The sequence below is a fragment of the Acipenser ruthenus genome, chromosome 9 (genome assembly GCF_902713425.1).
Source record: "Acipenser ruthenus chromosome 9, fAciRut3.2 maternal haplotype, whole genome shotgun sequence".
NCBI lineage: Eukaryota > Metazoa > Chordata > Actinopteri > Acipenseriformes > Acipenseridae > Acipenser > Acipenser ruthenus.
Window position 1 is genome coordinate 47111556 of NC_081197.1, and position 12635 is coordinate 47124190.

Below are 12635 nucleotides of genomic sequence, written 5' to 3' on the forward strand. Positions count from 1 at the left end.
AGCCACTGTACATATATCTATATCTATCTATCTATCTATCTATATATATACTGTATATATATATATATATATATATATATATATATATATATATATATATATATACTGTATATATATATATATATATATATATATATATATATATATATATATATATACACACACACTGATGACTTATTACTATATACACTTTCACAATTCTTTCAGAATTAGGGTAATGCTTTAAGTTCACGAGAAAAGGATAAGCATCATGTTTATTAACGCTAACCCTTATTAACTGGTATTACTGAAAAGAAAGTGCAGGTTATCTACTGTCTGTATGTTGCCACTTATTAATTAATGTTTATTACTGTCCTTTTAATGCAAGGTGTCAAAGTTTAGACAAAGACATTTTTAAAGTTTGCTCTCCAGTCAAATACACCACACCTTTCAAATGTTGTTTCAAATTTCAAAATGTTCAGTATTTGATCCAAAATAAAGATTAATATACAATTAACTTAAGCACGTTGCTGACTTACATTAACCGTTCATACATTACAAAACAATCGATAGGGAGACAGAAGGTTTGAAAAAGATACTGCAGTGACCATTGATGCACAAATAGAAGTAAATTATACATAACCTCAAAACACTCAATCAGAATTCTAATGTAGAACTATGTCAAGTAAACGAACACGAAGAACGCACTGGCCAAACATGTTTTTACTGTCGTTTTTTGTTCTTTAGTGGTAACACATATGGATTCCAATGAAGATGTAGGTCCTGAAGATAACAAGCCATGTAAAACAGTATTCACATGGAACCATCAAAACTGTAGAAAACAACCATTACTACTCAAGCTGTATTGCATAAAGTTTCCTTGAGTTGAAAAAAAAAGTTGAAAAAAAAGTTCCTTCAACATTCTACACTTTAAGTACAACATTCCATTCTCAACAAATTCCAAGACACTTTTAATTATTTTCTTCCATCTACAGTATGCCTTAAAGATTTCCTAAAAAAAAAAAAGGCAATGCTATGTAACAGGGATATGTTACAGATTACATTTTTTATTCTTTTCTTCCCTAGCACACCCCTAATTGGAACGGCTCAGACTTTTTAATTAATTTTAACTTTACATCTGGATTTCATCAGAGATAAGAAAGCAGCGTTCATTGAACTGTCTGCCAAACACAAATACTTACAACAAAGCCTACTGCGCCATATTAATTGATAGTCCAAAAAAACTTTAAAGGAAATAACTTTCTAAACCACAGTTGGCATCAACAGCAAAGCAGCTTGGTGCAGGTAGTGTCTGTCTTACCTGCTTCCCCATTGTGCCTGACATGGTTTCAGTCTCCTTTTGTTGGGCCTGTGATTAAGAAGAAAGTTTCACTCAGCAGTGTGGGCTCTTGGTAAAGCCTGATGTGTCTCCTACTAGTAGTGTGGTATCTGTTAAACTGTAACAGTGACTCAGGAAGCTATGTTCTGTCCAGCCTCCAGCTCACTCCCACTCGCCAGGGTGTGTGCATATGCATGTGTCTCCCAGCCAAACAGAGGAGGCTCTCTCCTCAGTCTAACAGGTTCCTTATATAGGTAAACATGCCTTAAATCCCCTGTCTTGGAGACTTGCTGGAATGAAAGCTTAACTCCTGGAGTGTGAATGACAAAAGGGAAGTGTATTGTACTGTAAGAATGTACTGTATAGAACCTGGAAAAACATATACATCTTTTTTTGCAGAGTTTCAGTATTCATGATTCTCATTTTTCTTGAATGCTTTTTCTCCAATGGGTAAAGAAACACTATAATTCAGTCACACTTTAAAGTAAGGTTCTGGGTACATTCTGAGTGTAATGCATTAATAATAGCTGTTAGCTGTACATTCTTGTGTGGAGTCGTGTCTTAGTTCATACCAAAACTCATGCAAAAAAATAGTATCCATTTTTTTACCCTTCAGTTTAGAAAGTACAATTATGTTTCCTCTCTGCAGCAACTCCCCACAAAATGCATACTCTTACAGAGTGTGGTAGAGCAGTGGTTGTTTTTGATACAATGCCTTCAGATATCTCATAGTGTGTGCAAGACAAAGACATAATCTAGCACAGACAAAACTGTAAACTAAGAAGTTGAAGAAGCTACCTTCTGTATATTTAACAGCAGCTTTTACAACATGTTTTATTAAGAGTGGAGGCTTTACAATGTCATAGTGTGCTATTTTTAACTGTATAACAGAGATTTGTGGTATCTTCTGAAACACATTCCTCCAGTGAAGATTTGAAAGAAAGCCTATTTAATGACCTATACAGTGGCAGATCCTAATACTCGTGATCTTTAACCCTATATTATTCCAGCTGGGGTTTTGACCCCAGTGGTGGTTTGCAGATCCACTTATTAAAATGTTTACATGCAATACAAATACAGTGAAGTGAGGATCATGACAAATCAGGGTTGTACATTTTAGTTCATAAAAATAGACCAAGTGTCTAGTGTCTGCAACAACATACAAGTTAAGAGATTGGTGACTTGTGGCACATTGTTTCTCTCATGCACAGATCCAACATTTATAAATACTAGAATCCCTATTTTTTGCAGCCCTTTGAGCACCATTGTCATCATACAATACAAAAAACATGGCTTAAAACAACGGTTGAATTACAGTACTTACAGTACAGTACGATTGGGCATACACATTGATGAGTTCTTATGATGGGGGCTGGGTGTTGGTACTGCATGGTGCAAGGACAAGTCTCTAAAGGTTGTGGTGAAGTGAGAAACGAAGCATGATTCAAATGCAATATACTCACAGAAAGGCGGTGTTTTGTGAGTGAATAAGTTTGGTGGTCTAAAACCACAAATTTGGAGCAATTGCAACTTATGTTTTTTCAAACTCTGCTGCGTTGCTTTATCTATCATTTTTCTTCACTAATAGCATAGACTAAAAATGGCATTCAAAAATCTTCCCATAATATCTGCATCTTCCATTTAGGAAAATTTGAGATCTAAGAAACAATGGGAATACATAGTCAGTAAGATTTATGAGACTTTTTTGTTAGCTGTGTGTACTTTAAATGTTGACAGAGCAAATCATGGAAATCCTAAAGCAGAACCCTGCTACAAAGAAAACATCACAGGCTCCAAAGCTATTAGGGAATTAGGTGTTGTCATCAAAGCTCACAGTGACAACCCACTAAGTGGCAACATGAAAACTAACATAAAAAGGGCCAATTATTGAAAAAAAGCAGGCAGTAAGAATGTGGTATAGTGACATGACAACAATACAAAACAATATAGAAACTTTTACCTTCACCTATTTTCTTATTACAAATCAAAGGCGGAGATTGCTTCCTGCCGCACCTCCTAATAAAACTTGCCCCAGAAAGTCCTGAAATGACCTGCTTGCCAGCCTCAAACCTTGATTTAATTTGCTCCAGCCTGTCTGTGCATGCTGTCAACACCTGGAGGAGACATTCAGGTGTTTATGTGCGCTGTGAGGAGGCTGAGAAAGTACTGTACAATGCCATCAGATGACATTTTGGCACAGTGTGTCTTAAAGATGCAGTGGTCCATTTAGGAAGATTGATAACTTTAGGTTCATCTGTTGGGAAATAATCAGGGAACATCCACAGTCCTGTCAGCACTATTCTGGTTCTAAAATCTGTTGTAAAGAGAATGATTCAATTGTCACGTTCAGGGACTGAAGCTTTATTATCCGATAGTTATTTTAAAGTTAAGATTAAGTTAAAGGTTTGGTATAAAATTGTGATTGCAGGTTAGGATTTTTTTATGTGTAGATGCAATGTAAGCATGGATGTTCCTGCAGCATCTACCTCTGGGCTAAGCAACAACTCTTTTGGGATGGTCTTGGAATATTTTACCTTTAACCAAATAATTGTAACAAATGTAGAGGATACTTACTTTAAATAATCGTATTAATTGTTAATTACTACCGGTTTCCCATTCTCTGAACATTAGTGAAACCTGAGTCAGAAAAACTTAAATTATAATTTTTTTTGTTAAAAAATATAATATTCTCAACCCAGACGAGAACCCTGTTTTACCTACCTCCCGCACCTTTCAAAGGGTTCCAGAAACAACGAAACCTCAACCTAAAGCATAAAGGTCTCAGCCCATCCATTATTTTAATTTCATTTCATTTTATTTTCAACTTTCATAGACAGTTTCTGTGTCACATAATTTTAAGAGACAACACATTTTCAACACAACAGATATGGTAGAGATACAGTGAGATCATAATCAAGTGTGACAGGTTAACCTACCTGTGCGGTATGCAGCTTCTGAGAAAAAAAAAAAAAGATAAAAGGATGCGATTTCTTTTAAAATGTAGGCTACATCTAATATCAAACTGAGAAAGAGATGTAATTATAAGGCAACAGAAGAAAGAGACAATGAAATTGCTTGAACTTGCGATAACATTTTTTTCTAATTTATGTCTTGACTATTTTTTTTCCTCATTGACCTGGAATTGTTCTTGGTTTGGATTTTGTACCAAGCAGACTGGAATGTTAAAGACTTGGAATCGGCGAAAATATGGACATTGTGTTCCAACAGATTTCTTGTCAATGGACTTTACATTCCCCAATCTTCCTAACACTGTTCTGTGTGATTTTGGACCAAACAGCCTTTTATGTTTAGTACAATTTGTGTTTGCATAGTGGAGCTACTGTACTAAAGTAAACAGATAGGCCAGGTATCTCTTTTTAACAATTTGAATACGTTACTTTGTTTAGTGCTACCATACAAGAGGAGAGTATTGTCTGGCACTGGATTCCAGTACTCGAGTGTTCGGTAATTGTAATGCTCAAGTACTCAAGCAATATTTTTCTCAAAGATCCCACCCCTACTATACAATATATTTTATTAGACAATAAATTGATTGTAGCAGGATTCCAAACCATGCCATCTTCTGTAGAAGTCAATACCTTGCATAGTTACATGATCGATGTGTCATGCTCACAGTCTCTCTCCTTATTGGCCAAATGTTTTATGAAAATGTTTCTCAAAGCAGAACCCCAGGGCTATTCCAAGAAACATGTTTCCTTGTTTCTGTAAACATGAAAACACCCAGCATACAGCAGGAAACATTTTGTCTGGAAACATGTTTCTTTGTGCACGCTGGGCTTTATACGTAGATAGTCCTGATTTTCATGGATTTTGAAACACGATTGTGGAATACTGCAGCTTTATTTCATGAATGCTCGGGCACTACAGAGCTGAAAACAAACTACTAAATCCCTTTTATAGAATTTTAGAACAAATCATATATTAATTCATGATTGATTTGTGCTCTACATTATTTATACAGCTAAATAAAAAGTGTATTTCCCCAATGAGACAAGTAAACCAGAATTAGTAACAAATACAAACAAATAAAAAATAAACAAATGCAGTTGTTACAATTATAAATGCCCATATTCTGTTTTCTGTTCTTCTTTCTGACTATTAACTTAAAGTGAATGGTGAACGCAATAGTAATCATTCTAATGTAAAACGTATTAGAAACAAAGTAGTGTTAATAAATATTCCAATAATAATCACAGGTGAAGGAACTACAACAAAATGTATGTCGACTTGTCTTGGTTTCTTGACAAACGTTATTAAAAAAAAAACAAAAAAAAAAACATTAATATATATATTTACGTCCGGTTTCAGACACCCCAATTCTGTGAACTTACCTGAGGTATTAGGTAGTCCAAGATTAGTGCTAGTGGTGTGTGAAACCAGCTGGAAAAATGTTATGAATATGACTAATGTTAGGATTGTCAGGGACTATTATTTAAAACACAACCTGGCAGTTAAAATTGCATGTCCTGAAGCATTTTACTTTGCTAATGTATATCTGGTAGATTTCCATTTTCACAGCCCTCTCTACTACCACTCCCAGCAAGGCAAACCTACTTTTAAATAGCAGTTCACTACATGCTGTTTGCTGTTCATCCCACGTAACATTATGTTGACCTCTAGAAACCTGTAATACACAGCATGGCTCATTTACAAGAGATACTTAATGGATTATCTCTTTCAAAGAAAATGACTGACTGCAATAAACAATGTTATGCAACGCATGATACATACATATATAAATCAAAGTTAATGTCAAGAAAACATTTAAAACATGTTAAAAAAAAGTGGAGCTCCAATCTTAACTTGTACACTGAACTCTGGCTGTGTCAGGATATGAGTGGTGTGGTAAGGATGCAATGTCCACAAAGAAGGTGCATTTAGAAGTGGTCCTCTTTAACTCACAAATTATCCCCACTACCAACAATGGTATTACAGGTCCGAAACAATAAACAACAATCACAGTCCAAGGTGCAAGCACGTGTTGTGGGGGTGTGCAAGTGCAGGTGCTCTGAGTGCTTGTACAGGTGGACGTGATGTGGCAGTGCAGGTGCTCCGAGTGCTGGTACAGGTTGACGTGATGTGGCAGTGCAGGTGCTCCGAGTGCTGGTACAGGTTGACGTGATGTGGCAGTGCAGGTGCTCCGAGTGCTGGTACAGGTTGACGTGATGTGGCAGTGCAGGTGCTCCGAGTGCTGGTACAGGTTGACGTGATGTGGCAGTGCAGGTGCTCCGAGTGCTGGTACAGGTTGACGTGATGTGGCAGTGCAGGTGCTCCGAGTGCTGGTACAGGTTGACGTGATGTGGCAGTGCAGGTGCTCCGAGTGCTGGTACAGGTTGACGTGATGTGGCAGTGCAGGTGCTCCGAGTGCTGGTACAGGTTGACGTGATGTGGCAGTGCAGGTGCTCCGAGTGCTGGTACAGGTTGACGTGATGTGGCAGTGCAGGTGCTCCGAGTGCTGGTACAGGTTGACGTGATGTGGCAGTGCAGGTGCTCCGAGTGCTGGTACAGGTTGACGTGATGTGGCAGTGCAGGTGCTCCGAGTGCTGGTACAGGTTGACGTGATGTGGCAGTGCAGGTGCTCCGAGTGCTGGTACAGGTTGACGTGATGTGGCAGTGCAGGTGCTCCGAGTGCTGGTACAGGTTGACGTGATGTGGCAGTGCAGGTGCTCCGAGTGCTGGTACAGGTTGACGTGATGTGGCAGTGCAGGTGCTCCGAGTGCTGGTACAGGTGGACGTGATGTGGCAGTGCAGGTGCTCCGAGTGCTGGTACAGGTGGACGTGATGTGACAGTGCAGGTGCTCCGAGTGCTGGAACAGGTGGACGTGATGTGACAGTGCAGGTGCTCCGAGTGCTGGTACAGGTTGACGTGATGTGGCAGTGCAGGTACTCCGAGTGCTGGTACAGGTTGACGTGATGTGGCAGTGCAGGTGCTCCGAGTGCTGGTACAGGTTGACGTGATGTGGCAGTGCAGGTGCTCCGAGTGCTGGTACAGGTTGACGTGATGTGGCAGTGCAGGTGCTCCGAGTGCTGGTACAGGTGGACGTGATGTGGCAGTGCAGGTGCTCCGAGTGCTGGTACAGGTGGACGTGATGTGACAGTGCAGGTGCTCCGAGTGCTGGTACAGGTGGACGTGATGTGACAGTGCAGGTGCTCCGAGTGCTGGTACAGGTGGACGTGATGTAGCAGTGCATTTGCCCCGGGTTGTTGTGCTGGCTCAGAGGCTTCAGCTTCTGAATCCATCGCCCTGCTAACACACACAACAACAACAAACAGCAGTGCTCCAGCTTGGTAACGTCAGTGTAAGGGGGCCGTACTCACGTAGCTGCGTCTCCTTTGTACTACTAAACTCCTCCCTGTGATCAGTACAGTGCCATGCTCTATCCAATCACCACACGTAACACAGCTAATCACAATAGCTGTTCAGCAGTCTTAAAGCTACACCCTTTCACCAAGATGGCTGACTTCTGGTTCTGTCCTACCATCGGCCCATCCCTGTGAAGGCGTACCACGAACCTTCCTTAGCGCCCTTCCAGGTCGGGAGGTAGATTTACAGTTCAGATTCATTCTCTCCCGATCACAGGCTGATTGATGGTTTTGTGGAGGTGGAGAAAGCTAAGCTTCACCACACATAGAGGACACCTAGGGGTCTATTTATAAAGGGTTAACGCCTGTCAAAATGAGAAAAACGGGGTACATGATCGGATTTTGTCCATAGCCGCCTATTTAACGGCAGTTGCTATTCATAAGAGATCATTCAGATGCGTCGTTAAGCCCCAGCGATTTTAGTCTATGAAGGCATGTTTTTAATGAATTGAAAGAAAGGTTAACGATTACCTCATTAGCAGAAAGTTTTGTCAGATCTTGTGATTTTTCTCTTTTCTGACGTGACGGCACAAAATGTAACACTACAGTACAGTTATGTCGTATAAGGAAAACCCAAAGAAGTGACACCATTACAGATGCAAATACAATGCAGACTGGAGCAGTTCTTTTCCAGTAAAAAAAATAGACTTTCAGATGAACATGCTTTCTGTCTGGCTTGTTCTGAAGACATTGGAAATTCTGGAGTAAGCTGCCTCAAAAATCACCTGGAAACTTCCAAGCACATAAATCGGGCCACAGCCGCTAAAATGCAGAAATCTATAACAGTTTTTTTTTTTAAATCCAGCTGACTTTGGGCCAGAAGGTTAGAAATGCTGAAGTACTTTTTTGCCAAGCCATTTCAGAACATGGATTACCGATTACTTTTGTAGATCATTTCACAAAACTCGTAAAGTTGATGTTTCCAGATTCAAGCATTGCAAAGGAATTTTCCTGTGGCTGAACCAAAGTTACCGCAGTATTAAAGGCTCTTGCCGATCACCATTCGGAATCAGTTTTAATGTATGCCAAAATGGGCCCGGTAACTTTAATGGTGGACGAGAGTAATGATGTTTACAATGACAAGGAGGTTTGCATTATGATTAGATACTTTCATCAGACTCTTAAAGTTGTGAAAACAGACCTCTTGGCAATGGAAATTTGCAATATAGCAAATGCAAAAAACCTGTTCAGTGTCATAAATTCTGTTTTTGTGAACCACCACATTCCATGGGAAAATGTAATTGGCTTCTCTTCTGACTCTGCCAATGTCAAAACCAGTAGAGGGATCTGTTAGTGGACATTTTTTTTATTATTTTAATGGTAGTTCAAAACGAAAAGAGGAGTACCACCAATACCAGCACTGGTGTGATGCAGACGAGCTTCAACTAATAAAACACAGAGGAACAAGATGGCTCAGTCTGTGCCAAGCAGTAACAAGGTGCAGTAACCAGTGGCAGCCCCTTAAAGCATAGTTTGGAAACAATTCTGAAACAGAACATCCTGGCCGAGTTCAGCAGATTAACTCCTACATACATGATGAGGAAATGCAACTTTACTTTCTGCTTTTGGAACACGGGCTGGATGATTTATTAGCCTACAATATGTTTTTTCAAGTTAAGGTTTGAAGAGTTGACTACCTCTGGGAAGAAAGTGTGAAACTGCTTAAAACACAAACTGCTCAAAACACAGCTTAATCGATTTGTAAAGTCAGATGTGATAAGCAGTGCCAGTGATGTAACCATGCTGGATTTCAAAGATTTGGTTTATCAGAAAGAAAATAAGTTTTTTATCGCCGCTAATACAGATTTAGACAGTGCTACTCTTGACAGGTTCTGTGCTGGAGTCAGAAAGTTTTACTCTGCAGCAGTCCAGAAACTGCTAAAAATAATTACCACTAGCAGACAAAACTCTTCAAGTCTTAAAATTGCTACATCCACCTAAAAACTGGATTATGATGAAGATACCATTCTTAATCTACTGACACAGTTTACATATGTGACAAAGTTTGAGGATGAAAAACAAACAATCGTGAATGAGTGGAACCAGTACCAAGTGGACTCTGAACTGCCCGATTTCCAGCCAGGAGTAACCAAACTGGATGAGTGGTGGGTACGGTACCCAGCTCTTTCAAAACTCATTGTACACTTTTGATCCTCCCTTACGATCAGGCTAGCATGGAGTGTGTTTTCTTCCTAATGCGGAGAAACTAAACTTCTTTCCGTTCCAGAATTTGCAACAACGTTTTAATGGCTGTACTCATAACGAGAACAAATGGTCCGACCTGCTATGAACTGAAACCTTCCAAACAACTACTTGAAATGGCTATGCACGCAACACTCCAGCAGCTGTCAAAGTAACCTTAACCAAGAAGCTGAGCAGGGTGGTGATAACACAGATAGGACAATTCTAGATAGTTGTTTGTAACGCTTATTAGTTATTTGGATTGTTGATTTTTGTAAAGCATTTTGAGATGCAGTAATACAGTTTTGTAAATAGCTTTGAGCTGTTCAGCAATATAAGCTGCTAGTAATGAGGTTTTGAAGCCAACTATCAATATAAGCTCCATCTTAGCATTGAAATATTGGTTTATGAAAAATAGCAACTTGCGATTTATATGCCAAACCTCCTGATTTTTAGGAGTTTGTCTCATGATCTCTGTTAGGGTGGAGTTGGCAAAACTGGTATTTGTCTGCAACTTGTGATTTGTTCTGCACCATTTAATGCTTGTTATTAGGGTATAAAGGCTTTGCCTTTCTAACTGCATGTGTATTAGGTTGTGTCCTTCTAAAGAAAATATCTATCTTGGTGGTGTGTTTTATTGTCTTGTAATGTTAGCTTGCATGGTTCAGGGGGCGTGGAGCAGGGGTTCATAATCTTCTAATCTTCTAATTTTCTAATTCCCTGTCAATTAGTATCTATTTTCTATTTAAGCCCTGATCACCTGCACCCTTTCTGTCTAGTGTTTCGTTTTCCTCCTCCTCCCCTCCTCCACCTTCATACATGCCTTCGCATCGGTTGTCTCTGGGGGGCAAGTGAGTCTCACTTCCCCGACCTCATGGTTAGGCATCCGCCTCCCTTACCTTCAGGGGGGTTCTCACCATGTGAGTCAGAGCGGACCCCTGGCCATACCCTGTCCTGTCGTAGCTCCTGCGCTTATCTTGCCTCACTCAAGGCTCTGTTCAATTCTGCCTTTCTTTCGGGACGTGGCCCTCGTGCTCGTCCCATACTAACCTCTATGCTTTGTCCTTATTTCGGGTCCCAGGCAGCGTGACGTCTCGGCCAATCAGGGGTTTAACGAGCGCCCCTTACAGAAGTCTCAGACGCTGGGTACCCCTCTCTCTCATCTCCTTTCGTGTCCTGGTCATCCGGGACCGACTTCCTCTCGAGGGGCGGCTCTCCGAGTCATAACCCTTGTATGTGTTTTCGGTATGCTGGGTCCTCTGCCCCTGGGATGCGTCGGCATCGTCGCCCTCAGTCAGCGATCACTTTTCTATCCTGTCTCCGGTATGCTGTGCCCTCAGCCCCTGGGATGTGCCGGCATCGTCGCCCTCAGTCAGCGACCATCTTTCTATCCTACTAACTGCTCCTTCTGCTGCTTCTGCCTTTTCCTTCACCCCAGCTCACGCCCCGTGAACTTTATATTGATATAAATGCCTACCGTAGAGTGAGTGGTATTTCAGGTGCTGCATTTTAATTTTAACTGTTACGGCAGAGTGTGTTCTTAAATATATGATATAGTATTGGTGTAGTTAACTATAAACAAGCATACTTAATGGTTGTTGGGGTGTTATGTACAGTGGCTAGTACACTGCATAAGCCTGGCGGCCTGACAAACTTTTTTTTTTTTTTTTTAATACTTTGTACACAAGCCAATTAGTGTGTGCTAGTACATCATGTGTAAGCAGTATAACACATTTTTATGTTATACGTGTATGTGGGACAGGTGAAATACAGGGGGTTATGGTTGGGGGATAAAAATAAGTTGGTTCTCCGACACCCCACCCCTCTAAAAGTTCACCTGCCACCACTGGTTTATTATTAGCAGTAGTACTAGTAATTATGGTGGTGAAATACAATTTATTCGTGCACAGTTGTGAAGTGTTGTCCAGGTTTGGTGCTTGCCTTAAACGACAGCTTCAGATCGTGTTAGCCGTCTAACAAGAACAAACAAGTACAATTAGAATCGACAAAACAAACACTAAACAGTCACAGTACTTTTTACTCTCCTTCAGTGGTTCTCTCACAACCATAACAAAGGAGCAGTTTGCACGGCCACTTTCCCTTTAGTACCTTCAGCCACGCCCCCTTGGTTAGCGAGTGCAATCCTTTTTCCTCCAATCCGTTATTGGTAATTCGTTTCCCATCTGGGGCGATGACTTAGTGTACTGTCTCCACACCCTTCCTGGATGACCGACTTCCGACTGACCCTGGAATGAACTGTCAAACCATCCAGTCTAGGGCACACTGTTCCCTTTACACAGCGCCCTCACAGGTCGGGAGGGAGATTTATAACCAAGATTCATTCGTTCTCTGTCACAGACCCCTTTAGGTTTTTAGCCTCAGGTTAATTCCGGAATCCTGAGCTTTGACCTATTAATTCCCAACAGAAGATTCTTTCAGGTTAGTAATATTGGCATTGTAGTTTTAAACTTTGCATGACATCTGATATAGGATGATTAATCTGAGTTGAGAAACAGGCACCTAAACCAATTTCACATCTAGGGCAATACTCCTGCAGTGTTTTTGTCATTCTCTTCTTACTTTGCAATCCAAAAAGTTCACCTGCCAAGGTCAACAAGCAAAGAAAGCAAAAAGAAACAAAAGCAAACATTTATGATTGACGATGTTTATGCTGAGACAGCACAATCATTACAAACAAAGCAAACCAACAAGTAAACTTAGATACAAAAATATCCATTAAGTTATCCAAAAG

At 40.4% G+C, this 12635-nt stretch overlaps 1 protein-coding gene across 2 annotated transcripts in view; it reads right to left on the reverse strand.

The window, feature by feature from the left end:
* Positions 1-12635, reverse strand: part of LOC117405155 (E3 ubiquitin-protein ligase Midline-1) — a 160671-nt gene that overhangs the window by 130584 nt on the left and 17452 nt on the right. The window contains exon 1 of one of the 2 annotated variants that reach the window (XM_059030122.1): positions 1301-1437. The exons of the other annotated variant lie outside the window; for it this stretch is intronic. The gene's annotated coding sequence lies outside the window, so the exon portion shown is untranslated. Of the gene's footprint in view, positions 1-1300; positions 1438-12635 lie in introns of those variants that run through there. 2 annotated transcript variants of the gene reach the window in all.